We start from the raw sequence: 26,361 nt of genomic DNA, 5'->3' as shown, positions 1-26,361 counted from the left end.
AGTACAGGGCAAGTTCCGGACTGGAGTATGGCCAGAAGCATAATTCTTTTTTTAAAGGTATTTTTTGACCTGGTAACTAAGACTTTTAGGTCAAGTCTTATTTTCCAGAAGCAGAAATGAACAGTCATAGTGATGAGAATTACACGTTAACCTCGTTTGATTATACGAGATAGATCGATATCGATATAAGTAAAGACTCAGTATATTCTAAAGTTTTGCAAATATTGCACCAATTACGTGTACCCATGGAGATTGACAGAAGAAAGCCACAACCCGACATGGCGGCGAAAGTGGCGCGTTTCAATAATGCCGATTGGCATGGCACGGATCACAATAAACGTCAATTTATGTTATTCTACGAATAATTCAATGTTGTCTGTGAACAAAATTGATTCGATACGGAAATATGCGTCAACAAAATTTATTTCTGTATGCGATATGTACGATTAAACGATATTTTGTATTACTAAAAATCGAATTCGCTTATCTTGTACTTTTAAACGAGCAATTCTTGTATATTAATATATAATCTGAGTCTCGGAAACGGCTCCAACGATTTTCATAAAATTTAGTATAAAGGGGATTTCGGGGGCGATAAATCGATCTAGCTACGATTTATTTTCAGAAAATGTTGTTTTACTCGTGTTTTCAATAGTCAACTCTTCCCGACATCTATTGGCGAATAATAATACTATACTAACCGCTATAAAGATACAACAAGATGTCGTTATCAAAAAAAAAATACCAAGCTCGGTCATCATCTAGTGTTGCCTTATATGTTATTAACAAGTTCTATTTTATTCTTAGACAGTGTGAAATGGTTCAATTTCGATCAATGCTAATGTACTTCCATGGCAGATAATTCCAACAAATGTCAGATTGTAACTACAATTAATAACTTCTACATAATGTCTATAATTGGACTAATAGTATGCCGTTTTGAATGTTCCTCGTTATTGTGTAGACATTAATGACTTAATATTTTGTTAAACGTTTTTGGTCACCCGACAACCTGTCATTATTAACGCCTGGTTCATGCTTTAAAATAAAATTGCACACACAGTAAAGTTGAATTTGCTCACAGTAGACTACGTCTTTGATTTATTTTTTAGTAAGTAGATACCTATCTACATAGTAGACCTAAGTAAACAATTAAATGTTATATTATACAAGGAAATCTTGGCTGAACAATAATGTTGAACCAAGCTGCAGATGGTGAACTTGCACAAATATATTTTTAAGTATACATAGTTATTATTATTTATTGTTCATAAAGACTGATTTAGATCCCCATTTTTTTTGTTTCCTAGATCAATAAATGGGCCCACAGTGTACCTGGTAAATCGGTTACATAGCCCATAGATATTACAACGTGAAACATATTCTGTGAAATGAGGTCGAAGTGTTATTTGTTTGGGTAGCGGCTGTCCCCTCTTAAGAACGAAATGCACGACTTCAGGGCCGATACAGAAGATGGTGGTAATAAACTACACGCGCGGGCTTATATTACGCCCTACCATTAGTAAATGATGGTTAGCGATCGCAGTGCATTCGTATAATAAACAGTTTTTAAGACACCCAAGGGAAGGAGCAGTGATGCGTTTCTAGGCCCACATAATGTAGTCAAAATATTTTTTTCAAAACGCTGTAACTATTAGAAAAAAAAAACGATAGTGACTATGCCAAATAGAAAATATTATTTAAAAACAAAAACAGTTATCACAAGGTTAAACAAAAAAAAAAAAATTGAGAGTTATGCGTTAATGCTTTGTAAATTATCTGTGTTCACATCTCAAAGGGTGACAGCGGTGGGGCCTCTAACGTCCCCAAAGGCGGGTAATTTGTGATGCAATAGTAAATTTCGGGAAACAGACCCCACAGTCAGAGACAATTACGTTGTTTATTTTTATTATTTAACGGAACGTGATATTATTTGGTCACGTGTTCTTGCGTTTTCCTGTTTATATTTCATTTTCTTCAAACTTAGCAAGGTTTCCTTAGGTCTTACACTATCTATTAAAACTAGAATATTATTAAAAGACGACTTAAGTCATCTTAAATATCGCATTTAAAGGTTTCTTTTTACGATTTTCTAACTGTTCCGATTCAATAGGTCATAAAAATTACATAATCAACTTAGGTAAATAATATTAGGTAATACATTTGTAAGTATAACTATATACCTATATTTTATGTAAGTACTTTAAACTAGTATCTCGGTCTAAAACTTCAACACTACAATTCTATTTGTAAGAGATTCAATGTCAGTCGCATTAAACATGTTTATACAGTTGAATAGATTTTGTTTTACGTAAAAGAACAATTTTATTCTTTGTTTAGAGTCGCCCCTCTGTAGTCCGATTTCAAAATATGCTAGAGCACGCACAGGTGTGTAAACTCGTTAAAATATTTTATGAACTATTTTTAAATTATTTTTTTTCGAAATTAGAACATGTATTTAAAAGGGCTTTGAAAGAGACTTAACTACTGTTTTGATGTAATTATAATAACTAGTGGTCCCGCAGTAGTCGAAATTCGACCATAATTAATTGAAATTATAAGTTTCAACATTATTATGGTCCTATTGTTACAAATTTAGCTAAGACTACACTATAGACAAATACTCGTAATATTAAAGATAAACAATACTAGCCTATTCTCAATTTGACTTCAGACTTTAAGCAATAACAAAAGTTTGACAATAAACAAAGATTATATGTGTCAAATACATGGTAGTGTGTGTAATGTTTTCTTTATGGATTTAATGTACCATTTAGGTATTATTTTTAAAAAATATTATCATTGTGCACTTCTTCTCTATATTGTCTATAAGTGTTGAAAATTTCATACTCCTCCATCCGCGCAATTTTCCTAAAAAGGGATACAAATTTTTGCTTCACGTATTAATATATAGATAAATAATAATAATAATAATAATAAAACATTTATTTCAGAAAAAATCCATAAAATAATAATAATACAATAGTCAGCACACAAACAGTTCAACAATACAAATAGAAAATGAACAATATACTAATTCAATTAATTAAATATACAAAGGAAATGAATTAGAAACACATAATTATAAATGAATTGATCTATTTTTTTTCGGTGAACGCATAATCATTAAATCAAATATTTTATATTTTTTTAATTGTATATTCTTCTTCTTACGAACCACTAGTTATTTAGTTTATTATCACTTGAGATTGTTTAAACGATACTGTTTGGGAGTTATGTATTTGCCATATAGTTTTATAGGTATCATTTATTGTAACGTCTCGACAGTTTGCCTGATCGGTACACATAAGATTCACCGTTAACGTGCAAGGGAATCGACTATTTGTATAATTGACCCAGGGTCACTGCGGCGAAAGTTGTCGCTGAGAAATAGTTGAAATGCAGAGTGGTGAAGTAGTGAAATTGCATAGTTCTGCAAATGACAATTATTTTTTAGTTTTATCTATCTAATATTGTTATATAGTTGTAGGTGGGTAAACATAATTATAGAAGAATAAATAATAATTTGTTTGCGGTCTTTCTGTCGGAAAACTGCGAAAAATTTTAAGGTTAGAATACCTATTTAGTGAACTGTTTCACCAAAATAATTGATAGTGTTTAAACAAACTTAACTATTAAATGCGTAGGATTTTTTTGGTGGAAAATATTCATAAGATAAACATCGAATTCTACTATTAGACTGCAGAATTTGTGGGCACCGTCGAAGGCCGTTTTGTGAAACTGTTTTAAACCCATATGACACATATTTGAATAGTGTCAATGGAACGTGCTGTTAACTTTTGAATAATGCATTTATTTACTTACATATTTTTACGATGCCGTAGGACCCAAATATTTGTGTGTAAAATTAGAAAATTATGCGGAAAATACACGGTTACGTTAAGCCGGCGCATCATTCATTTATCTTTAATACCGTTTCCACTAGTATTTTAACTGTTTTTTGATTATTTATGGCCGGTCATTTCCTCAGATGTTGTACTACGAGGTATATTATGTCTGTGCATAATCGGGTTTACAGTTAGAAACGCCTACTTGTCGATTTATAGCCTTGATCATAAAAGATCGCAGTGGACATTATGCTCTTTTACTCTGAAATGCGTGTCAATTAGTGCGAATAATATTTGTTTATGTTATCTCGACTTTACCAACGTATTTAAAAGATAAATTTCACTTATACATTCACTTTACGTTCAAATTTTTTATATTAATTAGCTCACCCGGCAGAATTCGTAGTGCCTAAATCGAGAAATAAAAGACCTAAACTTTTGTATAAAATAAACTTAAAACAAACAAAAGAAATTCGACACACATCAAACACATCAAAGGAAAAACAAAATTGTTATTTTTATTTAATTCCGAGCATTTTCATATTTATCTATCTTTTAAACCTTCTCTGGACTTCCACAAATAATTCAAGACCAAAATTAGCCAAATCGGTCCAGCCGTTCTCGAGTTTTAGCGAGACTAACGAACAGCAATTCATTTATATTTTTGTTTTTTATTTATTTTTATTGCTTAGATGGGTGGACGAGCTTACAGCCCACCTGGTGTTAAGTGGTTACTGGAGACCATAGACGTCTACAACGTAAATGCGCCACCCACCTTGAGATATCTATAAGTTTTAAGGTCTCAAGTATAGTTAAAAAATAATAAATAATAATATAGATTTCATGTTAATGTTATTTTTGACGAGCTACCTTCGATTATCGTCAGCCTATTCTCCAGATAGACTTGAATTAACCGCATTTTGCGGCGTTTAAACATGCGATAAAGTGCCTTTTGTATTTTTATAGGCCCGGTATGGAGTGCATAAAGTATTTGAATGTCGCTGGCTTATTAAGGTTCATAGTCAAGATTTACAGTTAGCTGTAATGGATGGGCATCGGTGAATTAAAAGATCTTGCACTTCGGTGCTAACAAACCTATTGTCGGAAGAAATGGGTCCAGTGAAATTTCGGTAGAAAGTTACTGTATTTTCTTGGAACGTAATTCTGAGATAGATGTGGAAAATTTAAAGTGTCTAGTGGAATTTTCAAAGGGAAAAGTCCCTTAAGGAGGTCGCCTTCGGAATCTCACATAAACTCTAGATTGCATCGTGACTATTATTTACCTTTGCGATCCGTTGCGACCCGGCCGATTGTACCGAGATATGTAACAACGTGCAAATGTTACGATCAATGATTTGTTAAGGCTACTTTTAGACGGGCTTTATGTAGTTGATAATAAAATGAAAACACAGCCTCTTGAAAGATCACATTTGACTTAGGATCAAAATAACCCTGAATTAGCATCTAGCGAAGATTACTTCATTGTAGAGTTATCGTTTTAGGAAAACAGTGAATAGGGTAATTTTAAGCAGTAACCTTAGAACACCGCTTCTGAGTTTATTAAATTAAAATCGCCATACATGGCTGGCGTGGCTGTAACATAAAGTCAACGTTTTACATATAGGTATTGTAATAAAAATGTTGCTATTCAAATCAGAACGTACGAGTGCTTCGCTGCAGTAATAAATAGTGTGGGGTCCACTCATTTATCAGTGCGGTGTATAACAATCCGAAAATGTTTTCAGTGATACTGTATTTCATAGGGTTACTGTTCCCAGTTCGTAGAAAAAATAGAAAATATCTTGGAATTTTTTGGATTTTTTTTTTGGAAGTAACAGCTCCAATTTCTGTGGGGCATTGCTGATGATGTAACGAAAATTTTGTGAGCGCACTTCGTCACAATTTCGAAGACACATTTAGTTAAGGCACAACAAAAAACAGAAATCGTAGGCACAGGTTACGTTTAGGTTTTGTATACCTACCTATTATCTATCTTATTTTTAACACGGCTCGTGCTAGCTTGAAGGCAGATCTCGAGATCGATCGAGCTCTTCGATTAGCCATTCAACACGCATTTCCTTCTATAAACATTTTACGATTTGCGGTACTTTTGATCGGAGAATTAGATTTGTTCATAATAAACTTCTTGAAGATATGTTTTGTTCGAATATTGACTATATTTTACATTCTTTTATCAACATTTTAAACAGCTCAAATGTATTTATAGCTCGTAGGTACATGATATGTGATGAGTAACTTGATATTTTAATAAGAACAGAAAAGTACATATCTTGCTTTTGCCTCGAATAAACCTTAAGCACGACGAAAACATGATGCAGACAAAGTATTTATCGTAAAACTATTTGCTCGACCAATATTTTGATTGAAAAGCGTGCCTAAAAGCTGATGCAACATCTCATCATATCACAAAGTCAGTTTGATTTTCGTAGTAAACTAGTAACTTATTAAAATAGCTCTGAGTTTAAATTAATAAAATAAAACACATAAAAGGGATGTATGAAAATAAACTGGAATCTGGCATGCAGCCAACGACAGCTTCGGTCAGGATTAGATTAGAACAAAAATGGCTGCTTGTTGAAAACCTTAGTAGTGACTTGACTGATAAATTGTTACACGATTGGGAAACCGCGCCATTTTTTATTTATTGTAATTTTTTCGAATGTTTTCATGTATGCATTCCATTTAATAAAAGGGTTTCTCGCACGCGAACTGTAAGAAAAGAACAGTCTTACCCAGTGAAGGCAAACATTTTCTGCCTTTTGAGGTTTTATTGTTCACGTGTGATTCTATAATAATGATTCGTTCTTAAATAAAAACAAAAATTATAAAAGTGCACTCAACTACACTACAACAAACTACACTCAAATGAAATCTACAAATTTTTTATCGTAGGTAAGTGGGTAAACATTGGATTTTGTTGATTCACCTGTTTTTATTTCTATATGATATCCATCCTTGTTGCCTAACCCCAGATTGACTGGTATCACCACACATTTAACAAACTAATGAAATAATGACTCATGTCTTTTGGCATTTGGTAACTTAAAATAAAGTAGAATAGGGAAACTCTTGACACAAAGGACGTACGATAAGTCCTTTTCAATTGGGCGTTTATATACCCTTACGGACTATTAGAGATTGTCAGTAAACATTTTCAAAAAGAAGTCATGTTACCAATTTGGTTTAGTAAAAATCTTTGTTTGGACACTCCTGTCCAAGTTTTGTCTTCACTAGTGTTTTTCTCACACCATTGTGTATTTATGTTAAAATTAGTCCCGTTTTTAGAAATTAGTTTGAAACGACATTAGAAAGCGTTTTGACAACGGAAATCCATTAAAGGACAATTCCCGTGACAGATGAACATGAGGCAATGAACCATAACTCGTGCCGAATTTTGTTTGCTCAAACATTATTCTTTTGAGTTTTGCTTATTTAATTAATGATTTATAATTTTCTTTTTTCAGATCGATTAGGACAAAGACCGCAGTCATGAGAAGTGAATAGGTAAGTAATCCATATTAAACATTGATCAACTCTCGATCAATCAATAAGTTTGATATTTTTTACGTTCATCAAAATTTTAATCAATATTTGAAAAAACAACACCGTGACACATGTTTTTCTTGGAAAATGAAGTAGTGATATGATTATATTTTTTGTTGATAAATCTTGATGATAATTCCAATTCTCTCTAACCTAGAGATAATTTATTTGATTATTTGTCCCTTTAAACTAAATATTGAAATGCTAACTTTGGTGTTATAAATGCAGTCCCTACCGAGAAGTGTTGTCACGCTTGAGGGCACGCCGTGGTTAAAACGCAATCATCTCATTTTACGCCTCGCGGGCTGCCCTCTGGATAACTTGAGAATACTTGAACTAGTTTCGTAGATTTTCGTTATGGTAGATTAAAACTTTCTTTGAATATTCCAATAGTAAACAGGTTCCTTAAATAAGTGTGGTATAATGGTGTCGAGTATGGACAGATGGCAGGGCATCGTGACGTGCATCAAATTTGTTCCCTCCGATATTACATGGCCATCACGACGACTCTTTCAAGAGTGTAACATCTAAGAGGAAGAAGAAGAACAAATAATAATTGTAAAAAAATATAAATTTAATAATAGATTAAATACATAAGTAACTTTTCAGCTAAAACTATTCCTACTTTTACATATAGTCGTTTAGAGATTTTTATATCCATATGTATGTTCAAAAATCGGCAGCTGCTTGGAATTAAATTTATTATGAAGTTTTGTATTACCGGAAAGTACTCTTACAGTTTTAAACAAATGTTTAAACAGCTATAATGGAACCGCAATCAGATTTTTTTGGAGGAATAAATTAGGCTTTTGAACGAAACAATAGTAGTGGCCTTGAAAATCTTCTGTTTAATCTATTCATTGACCTTTCTTCTGTATACAGACGGAAATTCCTAAAGCTTCTATTTGAAGTAAAACAACTTAAAATCCAACCGGTAATAGATCAATTTCGTAATTTAAACAAATTGTAACCGTCTGTACCTTAACTGTGACAATAAAGCAAATGAACTCATTAGATTCAAGGCGTGCCCTTACACAAAGGGCAATTATGTATACTACCGGTTACCCAAACATGAACTCCGATGAATATGGATGGCCCGGTTCCCTGTCTGTAGGTGTCCAATTATGATGTAACTGTAGCTCATGCAGCTGTGATTTTCTGTCGTATTGTTCTCTGCAACTTAAAAAAAGTACAGATATATTTAAAAACATAACACTTTTCGGTTAAAGAGTTGAAAAATCCTTAAGAAATATATGAGAATACATTTATAATACAGGCTGGCTTATACAACGAAATGATCGAATTTTTATCAAAATCACAACGATTTCATTCATAATAGTTATAGTCGTGTATCCGAAAATATGAAAGTCGATATGAAAAGCGAATTATTGACTGAATTGCAAAATAATGTTTTAAAAATCTTCTTTCGTCTTGCGTTTACTATAAACGACGTGTTAACGTAGGTGTAACATTGCACTTAGCCACTACTTAAGTCGCATATCGTCTCATACGATGGCTAATGTTTTACACGCAATAACTCCACGCATTTATTAATCCGTTTATACCAGACAATGTACCGTTATAACCGATTCATTGTATTCTCATATGCTAATCGTGCCAAAAGTCGATTTAGTAAGTACGAAAACGCTAAAATCCAAATGTGTTGTTAATATTAAGTCACGCTACTGCTTTGACGTCAATGAGATAAAAGTATTTTATTCAATATTCTATACGTTACGTAATAGATTCCAGAGCTTTCCGAGAATAGTGGACGCATTAAATGCAACGTCGGGGAAAAATAAACGTTTTAAAATATAGGAAGAGGAAGTTGCGAAGACGGTCCCAATTTTTTAGATATGATGTTTTATGGTGTCGATGCTACGAACCGCGTATTTTAAATAGACGAAAACCTTAAATTTGATAACTGTAGACTGAGTTCCGGCAAATAAAATAAAACAGTGTGAGTAATACCAATCCAACATCAGGGTTAACAGTACGTAAAGATAGATTAGGTAAGTGTCTTGTATATATTTTTTGGTCAATAACATATTTTGTAAAGGAAGAATGTTGAAAGTGAATAAAATAAAAATAGCATGCTAGCTGGTCTTAGTGGTACCAAGTTTTGTGCTCTCTAATAGAAACAGGCTCCAATAGCTTAAAGGAAAAAGTACTAAACATTGTGTATTATTTACTAAGATGTCCTAAAAACGCTAGGGGCTATAATTAGTAGACGGCTTATCTAGAAACGTAAGTAGCTTAGCGTTACTATTCAGAAAAATGATGAAATCCAATTTTTCGCCCTTAAAGTAATTTTGACGAGAACGTATTGCTGTTTATTTAGACGCACAGTGAACGATGGAGAATAAGCTTCATGATCGGACTCGATAGACTTTCAATAAGACTAGTTATCAGAAAAGAAATGACAGTGCTTTTTACTGGTGGTAGGACCTCTTGTGAGTCCGCGCGGGTGGTACCACCGCCCTGCCTATTTCTGCCGTGAAGCAGTAATGCGTTTCGGTTTGAAGAGTGGGGCAGCCGTTGTAACTATACTGAGACCTTAGAACTTACATCTCAAGGTGGGTGGCGCATTTACGTTGTGGATGTCTATGGGCTCCAGTAACCACTTAACACCAGGTGGGCTGTGAGCTCGTCCACCCATCTAAGCAATAAAAAAAAACCGTATGTTGTTTAAATAAAAACTCTTCTTGTCATCTAGTAATATTCGAATATTATAATTTATCATGACTTGACAGTTTTTAGTGTCGATTATAGAAACCCGGTCACGCTCCGCTGTGACTATCTCTAATTGTATGGAAAACATTGATTCCTTGAAATTACTCGCGTCTGTCGTGCCTGGGCAGTATTATTACAGAAATCATGACTGGAGTGCCAACAACCAATTTTCATCACAATTGGGTGAGTGGAGAACGCAATATACAAAGAAAAAATTATTATTGTTTGAGAGAAACAACATAGTGAAAATTTTCCACCGAGCGAGTGAATTAGCTCGGTAGATTGCCGCCATGTAACTTCCATAAAGCGAGTGAGTTTGCTCGATAGAATGTCAGTCCGAATGTTATTGTTCGGAACTTGTATACATGGAAACTTATTCCGTAAATATCGTTCAGGAATCTGTCAAATATCTTGTGTCATACTATAGCTGCCAACTATAATTAATTTTAAAGATTTGAAAAATCGACAAGTCATGTTTTTCTGCTCGGATGAGTTGTTACAGAGGTCGCATTTACCACTCGGCTTGGAACTAATGCGTGTTATATGATATTTTCGAACCGAATTTAGATGTATAAATTGTATTATTGTGTGTCGGCTAGATTAATAATCATTTATTGCTTGTAATCTAGTTTTCCCACGGTTGGCCCAGTTTGACCCACGGATCCAATTTAATATAAAACATTTCTTTTAATCTTAGTTACATAGTTACATACACTTGACTAGAAAATCATGAATCAGCGACTTGTCTATTGGACTCCTTGAGTTTCAGTCATAACTAAAAGTTAGACGTGTTTGTTTATTTGGTTTATAAAACTATGAAAAATTCAAATTCATCAAAATATATAGGACGGAACTGTTTCTTGAATTACATTTGGAAAAACTCCGCTCTATATTGAAATTATAATGACAAATTTCATTCATGGATGAATGCATCAGGGAGTATTCAAAATAGAAATTGGACACGTATTAAAAAAAAAACCTGTCTATGTAAAGAGCTTAAACGATTCATATAAATGCAAAAAATGTTGTCAGCTAAAAACTAAGAAAAAAGAAATCAAATATTTTACTCTACTTTAAAGGCCTTTAATGTGGCGTAAAATAGTTCAATATAAAAATTAAAACCGCAGTGATGACTATGACCAAAGACCAAGGCATTTCTAGTTTCTCATGTAGATAAACAAGAAATGCCTCGGACATCAACATCCTCGCAAACTGGTAAATAATACAGCAGAAAACCAGCTTCTTCTGATTAATGAATGGAGTATTATGCAAATTGCATAGCCTAGTTCGAGCTGCATTCTTCGAGGTGGGGTTAATTATGGCCAACCGAGCGAAGGTACTTATGATGCCGTATCAGATATTATCTGTGGCACGGGATAAAAAAAAATTAATATTTTTACGTAGGTACCTGGCATCTCAGTAGCGAGAACAAAGAGCAACGAGTCAGAGGTGTTATTATTTATTTTTTATTGAAGTAGTATGTGAAGTTACAAACAAAATGATATGATCAAACTTTTGAAATGAAAATTAATTGTTACTTCATGATCGTTTTTTATTGTCTTTGTTGTGACACGAACATAATATCTACCTGATGGTTTGTGACCGTCATCATTAACGTCAGTAATACAAAACCGTGGCCCACAAGCTTATACTCGGCATTAGTAATATTGACCAAGTAAAAACAAAAGGACATTGACAAAGGTTTTTGAACGGATGTAATTTATAATATTGCAACAAACCTTGAATTAGGTAATTACCCAAGATACAAAAATTAAGTACTGAAGAGTACGTCATCTGTGTTTTGGATTGGATCTTATCTATATATCTTATCTTTATCTATCTAAATCTTTAGAATATTGAACTAATATCTAATAATTTTGAATAATCGATTTAAAGCATAGGCTTTCCTTTATTACATTTCTATTAGCCCATTGATTTCAATATAGCTGTGTAATTTAAGTAAATCTTTGTATTTAGAATACCAGTGATTTCATAGCTGTTGGACGCCTAGTATACAAATGCCGTGGAAATGGTTGGCGTAATGAGATTAGTTTTGTTAATCGGATATAATATAATAGTGGCGTTATAAGCAGCTTTCACAAAAAAAACGGGCTGTGTTAAATTCAAATTCAAAATATAGCAACCTATTTGAACAACTAAATTCTAAAAATGTACAAAACATACACATTAGAAGTTAACACTAATGCCTTGGTTCCAACATGAGGCGAGACAGTTGTGTTTTTAGTGTTGTAGACGGGCAGAAGATAAAAAAATCTCTAGGGCTCGGTGTTTTTCTAAGCCAATAAACACAGGCAGATGGATCTCCACCACATTTTAATAGGTAATCACGTCTGGGTATGTGAAATTTGGGCTTCGGGGAGCAAAATATTGTATACATAGACTAACTCCTTGCGCTTCCTCTCGAGATCAGGACTATTACTAACCGCTGCACGTTCAAGTTAAGGGTTCGGCGAATGCTGTTGGAAAAATTAGCGGAATCGTCATGAACTTGATGAAGTTATTTGTTAAGGCAATTTATTAATATATTCCTTTTAATACTGTATAAACTATTATATGTATGTATGTGTGTATATATGTATGTATGTATGTATGTATGTATATGTATATGTGATTTTGTATATATGTAGATATACTTTTTTTGTATGTATTCGTTACCTAATATAAATTTCATTGCACCTACCACTATTTACTCTGCACTACCTTTGGTTGACTGGTAGAGAATGCCTTAGGCATTAAGTCCGCCAATGTAAATTTTACATGAAGTGTAATAAATAAAAATAAAAAAAAAACTCCTCGAAGAGTATACTCGTACATAATTATATATATCTGACCTTGGAAGACGAAAAATGACAGGTTTTCTGGACAAATATATTTAATGCTCTGCGCAAGTCACTGTATGTCCACGTGGGGCGTAGAAAGTGGGGGGCATGTAGTTTCATCGCGCCTTGCTATCAATAATGAATACTGGTTCACGGCAAAAATAGATAAGCTAACCGGCTCTCTCTGTTAATTTTAAAGTTTTATTTTTACGACGAACTAAAGGAATAACTCCGTCGAAGTCCTTCGCAAACATTTCTTGTCTGTCTCATATTGCGTATAATCTATGTCTGCGTCAATCATTTTTAAATAATGGCATTTCAAGTCAGACTGCCAAAGTATGTCCACACGTTTATGAACACAGAGCCTGTTCATGCCTCCGTTACACTAAAGATGTATCGATACAATGTTGTCCGGCATTTCGAAACGCCCATTTATAGTGTATTATAAATTACACCTTCCGAAAATCTTCTCGCTGCTTCTTCCATATGTTAATAAATATGTTTGTCACATACACTACATAAAATTACAACTACCTGATTTATTTTAATTGTTAATTATATATTTTGGTGTCCAATAATTTTTTTCTATCTCTTCCTTGTCTAAGTAGAGAAGTTCAATGTTTAATGTTTGCATATTCTCTCTGTATTAGTCCTTAGACTGGCAGCTTGTAAATCTCCTCTTATGCAGAAATCTTGATTGGCATTACTAGCAGGGTGCTAATGGTGAACAAGTTTCTTGTTACGTAAATGTTCCTTTCAGAAATAATAATAACATGTCTAATAACTGGAATATGTAACCTTTAGCATTAGAGAGACGCACGACATTGTCATGTCACGAACGTCTTTAAAGCTTTCTGAACAAATTCTTTATTAATAATAATGTATCATCAATTGCCGGTAATAACCTTGAATCTTATTTCTTGCAACTTTCTCGTTTCCTTTCTAAAATCGCTAGGTCAAGGTATAACCGATTCTAGATTAAAATGTAGTCATTTTTCATTATTAGTTATGTTTCTTATTTGTTTTTTTTCTCTACGCAGTTTTTGCTTTTTTACGACAATAAAAAAAAATGCATAGAAAACTTCATCATCATCATCATCAACAGCCCAAATTCGTCCACTGCTGGACATAAGCCTCTCCCAATCTACACCACTGAGCCCGGTCTGCGGCTCTCCTCATCCACTTCTTGCCAAAAAAAAACTAAAAAAAAAAAAAAATACTTACCTATTCTTTACTTAAAAAATCTTCGTCTGATCTATGCGATTTTTAAGGCGATACTTAAAAATGTTCTCGATATTCGCAATTTTGTAGTTTTGTAGTAGGCGTGGGAGTTGAATCCTTTGATTAAATGCTTTACATTCCCTTTAGATTTATAGCGCGAGGTTACTCCCTATAAATTGCACTTTCGTTTTCAACGATAACGGAACTGTCCCTACATTGTTACTGTCTAGCTATTATTAATTGTAATGACAGGGCTCGGACTGTTCATACTGTAGCACTGAGTATTTATAATTGACAAATTCGTTTGTTGTTTCAAACGCGATGGTGTTCATTGATTTGATTTAGTGTTATAAAACATTTTGTTGTCTACTTCTTGTTAGACGATTCTATAATTTGTATTTATGACATTATTCTTCTCTAAGGTCCCGTACAAGAAACTTGTTCATAATGTTGATTGATTGACATTGCCACTGTGTAAAACTAAAATACTCTAATCAACTTTAATTCTTATGAATTTTAATATGAATGAGTTACTGGTGGTAGGACCTCTTGTGAGTCCGCGCGGGTAGGTACCACCGGCTTGCCTATTTCTGCCATGAAGCAGTAATGCGCTTTGGTTTGAAGGGTTGGACAGCCATTGTAAAAACGGAGACCTTAGAATTCATGTCTCAAGGAGTGTGACGGCATTTACGTTGTAGATATCAATCAATGGGTTCCGGTAACCTCTTAACTCTGAGTGGGCCGTGAGCTCGTCCACCCATCTAAGCAATAGAAACAAACGCAATGGCACTTCGTTATCGATTCACGCTATAAGACCATTACGCTTACGGCTAAACCAGTAGATTATGCACATCGATAAGTTCTGTAATAATATAATTTCACGGCTTTGAATCTGCACACAAATAACACATAGATCTAAAATTATGTCTACTTTCTCGATTGTTTAGATCTAAAGGACGTCATATCATTTTCCAGCGCAGAAATGTTTCCGAGATAAGTGAGAGCTAGATACGTTATATTCACGACTTCATATTCGCTGTTTATGCTCAAATAATACCACGCTCTACCAATTATTTTCAAATGAACCTTATCGAAATTTGACAGAATATATCTCATTGTTAATCTTGATTAGAAATTATGTAGGGAAAAACAAAAACAAGGCTTACCAACTACTAAACTTAGTATTAGTTCGCCTTCTACACATTAGCAGAATTTTCGATTCATTTTACTACTAGGGACAGGTACTAGGAGTATAGTATGGTCCTGCAATCGCCTTGGCCCTCTGCCCATTCTTTTGCTTAGCCATTTTCCCAAAGGCAAGTTTGGGTTGCTATTCAGTTGGTATTTATTTTACTACGAACCGTCTAATTAAATTACTTTCGCATGTGTACTGTGACAGTAAATGTTACTTAAGAACGTTACGACTTGATGATGTAGGATATATTTCCTTTTTGAGTTCTGATATGAATTCTGATATGACTGACGTCTATGCCTTTTATGGGAAACAGTCTTGTAAAATTTGGTTTCTTTTACTTGACGATAAAATTAACTAAACAAGAGGACTTCTTTTTGTATTTAAAGATTTTGTGGATTGAAATATCTTTTTGAAGCAGCAGCAGAGATTTAAAGACATATTGCTACTTGCGTTAGTGAAATATTTTTTTTTATTGCCTTTGTAGGCAGACGAGTATACGGCCCACCTGATGATAAGTGGTCACCGTCGCTCATGGACGTCAGCAATGCCAGAGCCAAGCCGCTGCCTACCAAATATTTTAAATTTTGAAGTGTATACCTATACACGACATTATTGACGAACTTAACACATTGATAATTAACAGGGTATTGTCATCTGCAAAACCATACATATAAATGGTTCTTGTACCGAGTTTTGGCCGGCCTATAGACATTTACAGCTGGAGGCAGTTATCCACAGTATCTGCTACTGGGCTGTGATCTTAAGACATAATTTATATATCTCGGCTTTTAAATTACTGCTTCACGGCAGAAATAGCTAGGGTGGTGTTAGCTACCCGTGCGGGCTCACAAGATACGCTACCACCAGTAATTACGAAAATTATAAATTTTACGGTTTTGATTTTTATTATACGATGTTATTCTTTCACTGTGGAAGTCATTAGTGAACATTGGTTGGGTACGTATATTCATTAGAAAAACTGGTACCTGCTTTTGGGATTCGTACACCGGTTCCAAAAACACATTGCTCGATTCGAATGTATTGGCCGTCTTACCCTTTAAGCCACGATGACTTCAAATTGAAACAAAACAACTGTCTTCGGTAATCGATCAATTTCAAAGAAGACGTCTAAAAATAATCCAATAGATTACCAATAATGTTGATCGACAAATCTACACCGATTTAATTACTGTAATATACCCAAACGCTGTTAAAACAGTTCTGGAAAATTTATTTCAATAAATTTATGCACAGGTGATCTAGTTATACCAAAGTTAAAATAATAAATAAAATCGCGATAATCAAAAATTGAGTACCATTTTATACTCTAACTAGCGACCCGCCCTCGCTTCGCTTCGGAAACATTAAAACACACATGAAACAAAAAAAAAAAAAAAGTAGCCTATGTTCATCAGGGACAATGTCGGCTTCTAATGGAAAAAGAATTTTTCAAATCGGTCCAGTAGTTTCGGAGCCTATTCGAAACAAACAAACAAACAAATCTTTCCTCTTTATAATATTAATAATAATAAGTATAGATATACTAATGTATTAGTAATTAAACTCGTTTTTAGACTCATTAAATCTACAATCAGACATATACTTTTTGTAAAGTTACGTGTAGTAAATGTCAAATAATCACTATTTCCTTTAGAAAAAAGTTAAAGGCAATTTTATGTGGCAAAAAGTAAAAAATACATATACACTAAAACGACACCTTTTCCTTTTAAACGTTTCCTTTTAAACGTTGAATTTTATTTTGATACCATTAAATTTATCATTGGCAAGTCAAATTTATTTTTTTACAAACTGAAAACTACTAATTGGCTATATAAAAAAAATCACTTGCAATATCTGTTTGTTTTAAAAAATACAATTAAAATAGTTTATTTATTGAACATTAAATAAAACTGGATCGGATCGGAGAAAACGGTTTTTCTCACAAGGCAAGCGAAGTAAAAAGAGCTGGGGATGTAAAAATAACTTACTCATAAGATAAAAATATGTCGAAAATACATATAATGTCTTTATTTGTCCCGTATTCTATTATAGAAATAATGGAATCCCAGAATAGTCAATCCACACTAAAATATATCTCCACGCAAATCATTTATTCAACTAATGACTATGACAGCGACAAAATGATCTCGGCTCGATTGAGATTTTGGCCATAATTTTTGGTGAAATATATAAATGTTACGTAAAGTGAAATTTTAAATAAACTAATGTTCTGAAAATACACTTAGAAATGTTATGTTATTGTGACGTCTAGAAGAGTACCAATTGGGTACCACATTACTGTTTCGACTCTGAGAAGCGTCATCGCGAACAATGGGACATAAAGTTGATGTTGTCCTGAAAATATTAGTAAACAAAGATTATAAAGTTGTTTTCTTTGTAAACTTTAGGCTCTTTGTAGGCGCCAGGAAATGGTCGCAATCTTTCAACTTTTTGTGATTGAGCGCTGAAGAAATATTTCATTTTCACACGCGGAAGAAGTTCTAATGGGTGACGACAAATCGTGAAGATGTGTCGTTAGGTAGCACGTTTAAAAATATTTTTAGAATATTCACTCAGCCATGTACTATGACTATATTGTAAAGATACATATATTACAGCGATATTGTGATACATTTAAAATGTTTCGTAATGTACTTAACTGTTTTCTAGTTTATTAATTTCATGAATTCCATTTTCTGTTGACTACCCTTGTTCCTTGTTCTGTTCAAACCTTTTCTAGAAGGAAATGCATTTCGCTTTTAGTCCTTTGTTGTTTATTCCGAAAGTTTTGCTTTTTGTTAAGTGCTTTGCTTTTTGTTTCTTCTTGAATAAGGATACTAAAACGAGTATTTTTAAACTATACGATTTATATTTACGAATCATTTTTATAGTTATTTTTTCATACATCCAGAAAACACATGAATAAAATAAAAATATAAACAAAAAGTAAAAGTATCGCCTTTTTTAAATTGGTTTTGAAGATGAACAGGTATTTTCAGTTCGAAGTTATTCTTTTCGAGGAGATTCGGCGGGAGGAGGTGATAGCAGAATAATTCGAAAAATTCATTCAAATTTCTTGGCTTTTCAGCTTCTTCTTAAACGGTAAATCGTATCGTAAACCATTAAAGAATTGCCTCACGCTTGCCAATTGTTTAGGTACCTCATGTCCAACACCAGACTTATATTTCTATTACTAGGATTCATACATTATGCATGTTTTTACATAACGACGAGAGCCCTAAAGGAAATAAATTTCATCATTTATTACGGTTTTGATTATATTTTTAAGATTGGAAATCTAATTGGACATAAAGATACTTCGTAATATTGCATCGTATCACTAAGAAGAAACCATAAATTATCCGTGTAAAAAATCTTCGATTGTGATCGTGTATCTAATAATGTATTGAGTTAATCGAAATTTAGTGGCCCATCGTTGTTGCGAGTCTAATTTATTATCTTTAAACACAAACGTCAATCATTAATTTGCTTATGGTGTATTTCTTTGTATAAATCAACACCAACGTTTTATTGATTTCGCCATAAATGAATTAAATTAGTAATTAGCTGGTTTGGGAATGTTCTGAAAGTTTTCTATTAATTTATACATATTAAAAATTGCATTAAGTTTCATTTTAAAGCAAAGTGGTTTTTTTTTAATTATTTCCAAGTTTTATTTTTTATTTTTTTTATTGCTTAGATGGGTGGACGAGCTCATAGCCCACCTGGTGTTAAGTGGTTACTGGAGCCCATAGACATCTACAACGTAAATGCGCCACCCACCTTGAGATATAAGTTTCTAGCATAGGTAAACTTTACATCATAAAAATAAATCAGATAAGAAAAATTTTATAAGTCACAATTCAAGACTGTCTCTAACAAGCTCATAAGCAAGTCTATTTTTATTAGTATACAAAATGAATGTATTTCCCGAAAACTCTCGCAAAAGATTTACACTGGCCGCAAGATTTATCGAGGCGCCAGTGTGGTCGCTCTGAAATCTGTGATGTGTTAAGTTTGAACGAGTAGGACTGTCTTAACCCGTGTACTGCGTCTTCCGCGTTCTTCGATTACTATTTTCGTTTTACTTTCTTTTATGGGTGCTAACGATTTAATATATTAATAAACATCTATTTCATTGCTTCCTGTAAGTTTTTGATTTTCGTATTCAACGTCTTATTCATATTCTCTTTGTTAGTCATAGTAAACTGAGACATCTTTGGGTTCAAGTGAAATGTGGCGAATAAAATAATCGTTGCGAAATGTTAAAGAGGGTCTCGAAAAAGGTTATCGAAAGCAGACTCGCTACGACCAAATCATAATGGGTGGTAATAAAATAGATGCGATCTGTATTATTGCAATTCCAATAATTCTTTGCATTCAGATTTTAGATATCATATTATATAAGATATTATGAAGTTTGAACTTTTTTGTGTTTTATGCAATGAGTGACTTGGTTTCGTTTGCTATATAAGAATTCTACTTGGGCTATATCCTTAAAAACAGGATCTAGGTTATCGCTCTCGTATTTTGCATAACAATTGTTATAATTTAATGGAATGAAATCGATGGATAGAAAAGTGTAAGACGTAGACGTAGTCAGAGTTAAACAGTTCGTAATCCTTTACAATCATGATTTAGAGTTATACGAATTCTTTATTAAGTAGTTTTATAATTTTAAAATATATTAGTATTTTATTGTAAACGTAAGGATTGCATGTCTAACTATTCTTTCAATTTAATGTTTGATGTCGGTATTTCAGGGAATAATTTCGATATAGTATATTCAAAGTAATAGACGGGCCTGAGGTCTGACTCATCTAAACCCATCTGGAAATGCAAAGATTACGAAAACCTATAATATATAGATTACCCAAAGACTTCTAAACTTGAATATCGCTAACATTAGTACGACTTTGTAATATTTCATGCTTCCAAATGTTTAGTCCAAAAGACCACTTTTGTTTGTTTTATAGTCAGATATTATCTATCTACTTATGATTTTTAATACAAAATTAATACAAAAATTTATGCAAAAACATAATGGTAGCATTATTTTTAGTATGTTCAAGTAAAGATTATTCATGAAATTTACAAAAACTCAGATGAAATTATTTAGCTAACGATTTTTTAAGATAAGTAACTATTTATTATTGCTGAACCTTCTAAATTGGCACCTCGGGTATCCTTTGTTAGGATCACTTTCCTTTTCTACACTTGATAAATTACTGCAAGAATAGCCAACGGCTACAAAGTTTAACTGTTACATTACGTCCTTGTAGACTCCGGTTTACGATACAAAATCGCTTGTGTTCTTTTTTTTGTACCTACTGACTACAATAGCGGTTAAGTCATAGTAATCTCAATGAGTTTGGCGACTCGCACGAGTAACGCTACACCAAAAATAATATTCGTGAGAGTTCACTGTGACGAATTTTACGAGGCAGATACAGTATCTATGGGAAGTGTAACGTAACCAATTAGTGTGAAGGTATGCAAGCGTTTTGGAGTCGAAATTCCTTCTGCTATTGTAAGGATTGTATTAAATAAGAGAAGAGATGAATGAACCAGGTATCAGTCAAGTTTTTCCATAGTTCCAATCATTGAATAAAATAGTTTTCTCAGTGTTTAGCCTGTCAAAACATTTTTAGATAGTTTTATCGACCCCGATGACATTAAAAAATGACATTAAAAACTTTCATTTCTTTGCTTTTATGCGCAAATCTAAAGAGTACGTACCTAACTTGTGAAATTAGGGAATTCGATATTTTGAGTGTCGAAATTTAGAGCAGTGTCAACATCAGTAGTTTGGTAGGTATAGACAAGTTCGCTTCTAAAATATTTGGAGTCTTCAACAGAGTGAAGCGCACTATGCTGCTCCCCGATCTACGATCGATGCTGCTGCCTACAAAGCCAACTAAAAAAGTCTAGTCACAGCCTTGCTTGTCGCAACGTATTAAGTGACCAATATCCTTCTGTCTATTTCACTTTTGTCCCATAGAGGTTCAACTGATAAGCTTTGACTAACTTAATAATGTTTTTTCCCGATTTATTATTACACAATATCCAACACGTCGTGAAAATAAGCCTTTGTATCATTGGAGCTACGTGCGTCCAAAGTATTTCAAAACCGCGTTCACCTTGCCACAATGGGTAGCAAATACCATACATGTCACTTATATCATAGACGCGGCTGGCGCAACGCGACCATCTTACCATAACAACCATTCATTGTGTTGACATATACCTATACCGGATCAATAGCTGTGTCAAGAATCAACACAACATGTTTAATAATATCTTTAGCACGTGTATCGATTGTTTTGTCAAAGCACTTTTTGTTAGGTGATTAAAAAACGAGATTACATCACTTTAATTTTATTATGTTGTGGTATGTAAAAGTAAGTCCGGTATATACACTAAATATAGTTTTTTTTGTACCTCACTTCTGGTATCCTCGAAGAGCTATTCTGGCTTCACCTTGGTTGGTGGGTGAAGTTACAAAGCTCAGCATGAATCAGGCCTCTGCTGTAGCAACCAATAGATCGGAATCATGACCCACTGTGAAGATCCGGCAAGAAATTCAAGGGGTTATCTATTAGGGTTAAGTTATATTTCCAGTGCGACGAGAACGGTGACGGGTGCTTGGAATCCCTAAAAGCACTCAACGGATCGCGAAGATTCAGAGTGTACGTATTTTTTATTGAGATAGCTAGTTTAGATCTGGCTTATATAAAGTCGTACCTGCATAGCAAGTATGTGTGATGAATTTAGAAAAAAAATGAAACGTTTTTTTACATTTTATTTCCAAATAAATTTAATTATACGAAAGACGTCCTTATTGACTTCGAGCATAACGGTACAAAAGCAGAAATTTACCCGAAAATTATGTAATGTGAAGTATATAGCAAATATTTATTTGTAATTTTGTAAGAAATTAGTACTAAGCTAAGTAAAACTCGTGTTGATTGTATTCAATAAAAATACGGTACAAACTATGTAGTTGGATCATCAAACGACAATTTAAAGCACCGCAGTGAATAAGATTTAAGATCGTCAGCTAGTGAATGGAGAGGCCACCATAATGCAATATGACAAACAATCTGACAGATTCTTTTCAGTTTGCGACATATTGCGATTGTGTAAGAGCGTAACGAGATAGTAATGTGGGTTTGAATCCTTCTTGGTGTAGCTAAAATTTGGGACATCTCTAGATGAGATAAAGTGTGTATACCCTACTATTACCCAATAACAATGGTTAAACATAAATATGTATGTTAGGTGTTAGATCGAACTCGTTGATTTCGAAATAAATTTACAAAATGTTCAAAATTGCCGATGGATATGTGTGGACTCTTATAGTGAAAGCTAAGGAGACACAATAAATCAACCTTAGTACTATTTTGAAACAAATAGATAATATTTAAATATTGTTTCGAGGCAGACATATTTGCTCCATCCCTAGTAAGTAGTTTTTGAAACTTAGAAGTATAAAAGTTCTGTCGATAACAATAGTGAAAACTTTTTTATTATTAAGTTTTATCGTTCCTATAAATTAAGTTTTTTTGCCAATTACGTGAATTAAAAGCAAGCCGAGTTAGTATTATGAGTCGGCATTCCGTTCAGTTGTTTATTTGGGTTTTGTTATAAATGGAGGCATATTTTGTTTGATCATAGCAGTTGCTTTTTAATTTTGTCCTCATATAGATCATCATTATGTATTTTAACATAACAATTTTAATTTTAGAGCTCTTTTCTTCCATTTTGTATTTTAATAAAATAGAACTGTTTATTTGTTAATTCGTGTTCTATACAAGTCTTACATGCGAAATTCAACAGATAAGTGTGTGTTATTCATAAAAACTTTCGCAATTCTCGCAGCTTAATGTGACCAGGCTTTATTAGTTAATAATAATGAAAAGCTTTAAATGAGATTTTATAACTCAAATTAACTCACAGGCAATATTGAAAAAATAGCCATACCCAATCTAAAATTTCTTACATCCAAAGTTGTAATAAGCCTAATGAACAAAATTAAATATTCGATTGCTTTTTAAACTGACTCCCGAAACCATGAACATAAATATGAACATGAACATGAAAAGAAATATTTTAATATCGGAATCTGAACCACATCGCAATATAACATTACTAAAGTACCAAAGGAAGTAAAAATAATCAGCATTAAGATAAAGATCCGACTAATTGAAGCGTATCGTAGTTTTTTATAAAAGAATTCGATAAACTTAGATAATACGAATTGAATGAGTAAGATATGAATTGAATCAAGATGTTACAGTTTTTTGGTGAAACCCACAGTCGGTCAGTGGAATCGGACGAGTCGTGTGAATTATACGACCTCAATATTCATCTTTGTTCGAATATTGCTCATTATGGCTGCTTGGTTCAATGAATGTTGTGCATTCGTTGATTTTTTTTGCTTGTATTATTCAATTTCGGTACTTATGTCTTAATGTTAAAATTGTCTATAGAATTGTGTACTAGTAGTATAGATATGTGTAGTAGTTGTTGTGAAGGTGTGCGCAAACGAACAAATAGACAAACAGACAAAAAATGTTATATTTATTTAAAAAAAACAACCATTGTAGCTGTTTCACTTTCTGTTACACTTCTTTGATTACCTAGTCTATTTAAACTACTTTTATTTAATGTACAGACACACCCGGTTCTACTATTTTAGTAAATGTATTAATAATTCGGGAATAATTAATTTATTATTTACATAATAATTAAAGCTTTCATGCTGAATTTTAAGCACTTAGGCAGACTTCTCATAACGGATATGTAAAGCCCTAATAACTCATTCATTTGATTAAGCCATTAATTGCTAAGGAATAGTGGTGATTCCTTCAAACAGGCATGTTTCTAATCAGAATATTTAGCTAGGATGGGTGAATATTCTTTGAAAATTTCAGAATTCGATCATATATAAATACGTATTACAAAGAACTTTGTTGCTTTTACCGTAAGGTATTTTTGTTTTGGCTATTTATGTTATCTATATATTAATACGTGAAGCAAAAACTTTGTATCCCTTTTTACGAAAATTGCGCGGACGGAGGAGTATGAAATTTTCCACACTTATAGAGAACATAGAGAAGAAGTGCACAATGCTAATATTTTTTTAAAATAATGCATAAAAGATAGATTAAATCAATAAAGAAAACATTACACACACTACATACCATGTATTTGACGCACACACGCATGCATACTATTTATTGTGAAACTTTTGTTCTTGACGTTTGTTGTCAAATTGAGAATAGATTATATATTTTTCGTCTTTGTTAATATTTTTTTATAGTATAGTCTTGGCCAGGGGGGTGCAACTCCCATACAAAGGAAAATAACATACAACTAGCGTCATCTTACTCCTGTGGCGACGTCATTTTTGTAACTTTTAGGCATTAATGATCTAATAAACTCACTAGATGGCAGATATGAGTTCTGACTCAATAAAAAATGTAGCGTACTTTGAAGCAGTGCTTCCACTTTTAGGGAATTCTCCCTTTTTTAGGGAAAAATAGCTGATATTTTGGATGATAAAGACAATTTAAAAAATACCAGGATTTAGGATATTTCGGGGTAAAAAGCAAAGCCTATACTAGTAACTGTTGTGAATTTTAAAATAAACGATAATTAAAGTAAAACAATGAACATTTTATTTTATGGAGAGAGAATGACATTAAGTCGAGTTGACAAGTAAAAGAATAAAACAGAGTTGTGTATAAAAACTATAAAGGTTTGATTCAACAGTAACCCTCTAGTAAAGTAAATCATAGATTAAGCCACTGCTTTTTCTTAGGGATTCCCCAGAATCCCAATAAGTATAATCCGCCAAATTTTTATTTACCTATTTTCGTTGATGTCACCAGAACTTACTTGTATTGTAATATACAGGTACTTCATGTACCATGAAAGATTATCATGGTAATTTCATTTACGAAAACCTTGTAATTGTCATTTCACTTTTGCTAGCAGTTCCTTCTTCAAAGACTGAGGTGGAAAGATTATTCAGTGTTCTCAAATTTAAAAACTGACAAAAGAAACAGGCTTTCTAATGAAACCCTGAACGGCTTGCTTCATAGAAAGTTCCCAACTTTGCCAGCAAACAATTGCTCAATTTTAGAACCGAACAGTGTTAGGTTGTGCAGCAAAAGAATATAAAAGCAATGCGTCGACTTCCTTGAAAATTCTAATCCTATAGATCTATGATCTTCTGGGGGCGTTTATATTATATATACCTACATTAAATAATATGCTGTGGTTTATTTTCTGTATTTTATTTACGCTTTCTATATGAGTCGTCTATTATCAAAGGTGGCAATCTGTGCATTTGGACAAAAAAATTTTATTGATATGTCAATACAGATTTATTTGAATATAATCGTCTCCTTCAAAGAATACGGTTCAAAACCTGCATTAAATAAAGGTTAATAGTTAACCTGTTATTTATCTAAGATGTCGTTCCGAAGAGTTTTGTGACTGCCAATGGAATATAAAGTCAATAATTCGTTTTTCTGATTTACCAATCATTGTCCAAAAGTCAGATTGCCGGCTTTGATAATAGTCGACTCATATAAAGGATTTATGAAAGTTGTCTAGGAAATTTTAGGGTAAATTCAAAAGAAACTAGGGTAAAATGTGTTAAAAAAAACGTAAGTGGAAACACTGCTTTGAAGTTTTCAAAATTCCAGGGCCGTAAAACAATCTCAAAAAAAAAAAAAAAGTTTTCAAAATGTCGTAACGATTTAATTTTTTAAATCGTTTTTTTTTGGTCTTGGTGTGAGTTATTTTACGTTGTAGTATTAATTTAGAGCAACTTTTAGCTTTATGAGAATATTAGACGATTAGACATTGAGAAACTCTGTTTTGAATTCTCTTTAGACATAACTTGGCTCCAATACTTTTTTCTTCGTTAGCGTTTCGTAAGCCTGTG

The 26,361-nt window shown here is 33.0% G+C and overlaps 1 protein-coding gene across 7 annotated transcripts in view; it reads left to right on the top strand.

Moving 5' to 3' along the window:
- klar (klarsicht) overlaps window positions 1-26,361 on the top strand; it is a 326,898-nt gene that overhangs the window by 10,356 nt on the left and 290,181 nt on the right. For 6 of the 7 annotated variants that reach the window (XM_089728517.1, XM_089728516.1, XM_089728519.1 and 3 more), the window contains exon 2: window positions 7,334-7,373. The exons of the other annotated variant lie outside the window; for it this stretch is intronic. The gene's annotated coding sequence lies outside the window, so the exon portion shown is untranslated. The remainder of the gene's footprint in view (window positions 1-7,333; window positions 7,374-26,361) is intronic. 7 annotated transcript variants of the gene reach the window in all.

The sequence above is a fragment of the Bombyx mandarina genome, chromosome 07, assembly GCF_030267445.1.
Source record: "Bombyx mandarina strain Sakado chromosome 07, ASM3026744v2".
In the NCBI taxonomy this organism is placed as follows: Eukaryota; Metazoa; Arthropoda; class Insecta; order Lepidoptera; family Bombycidae; genus Bombyx; species Bombyx mandarina.
This window is presented reverse-complemented; position numbering and strand designations above follow the sequence as displayed.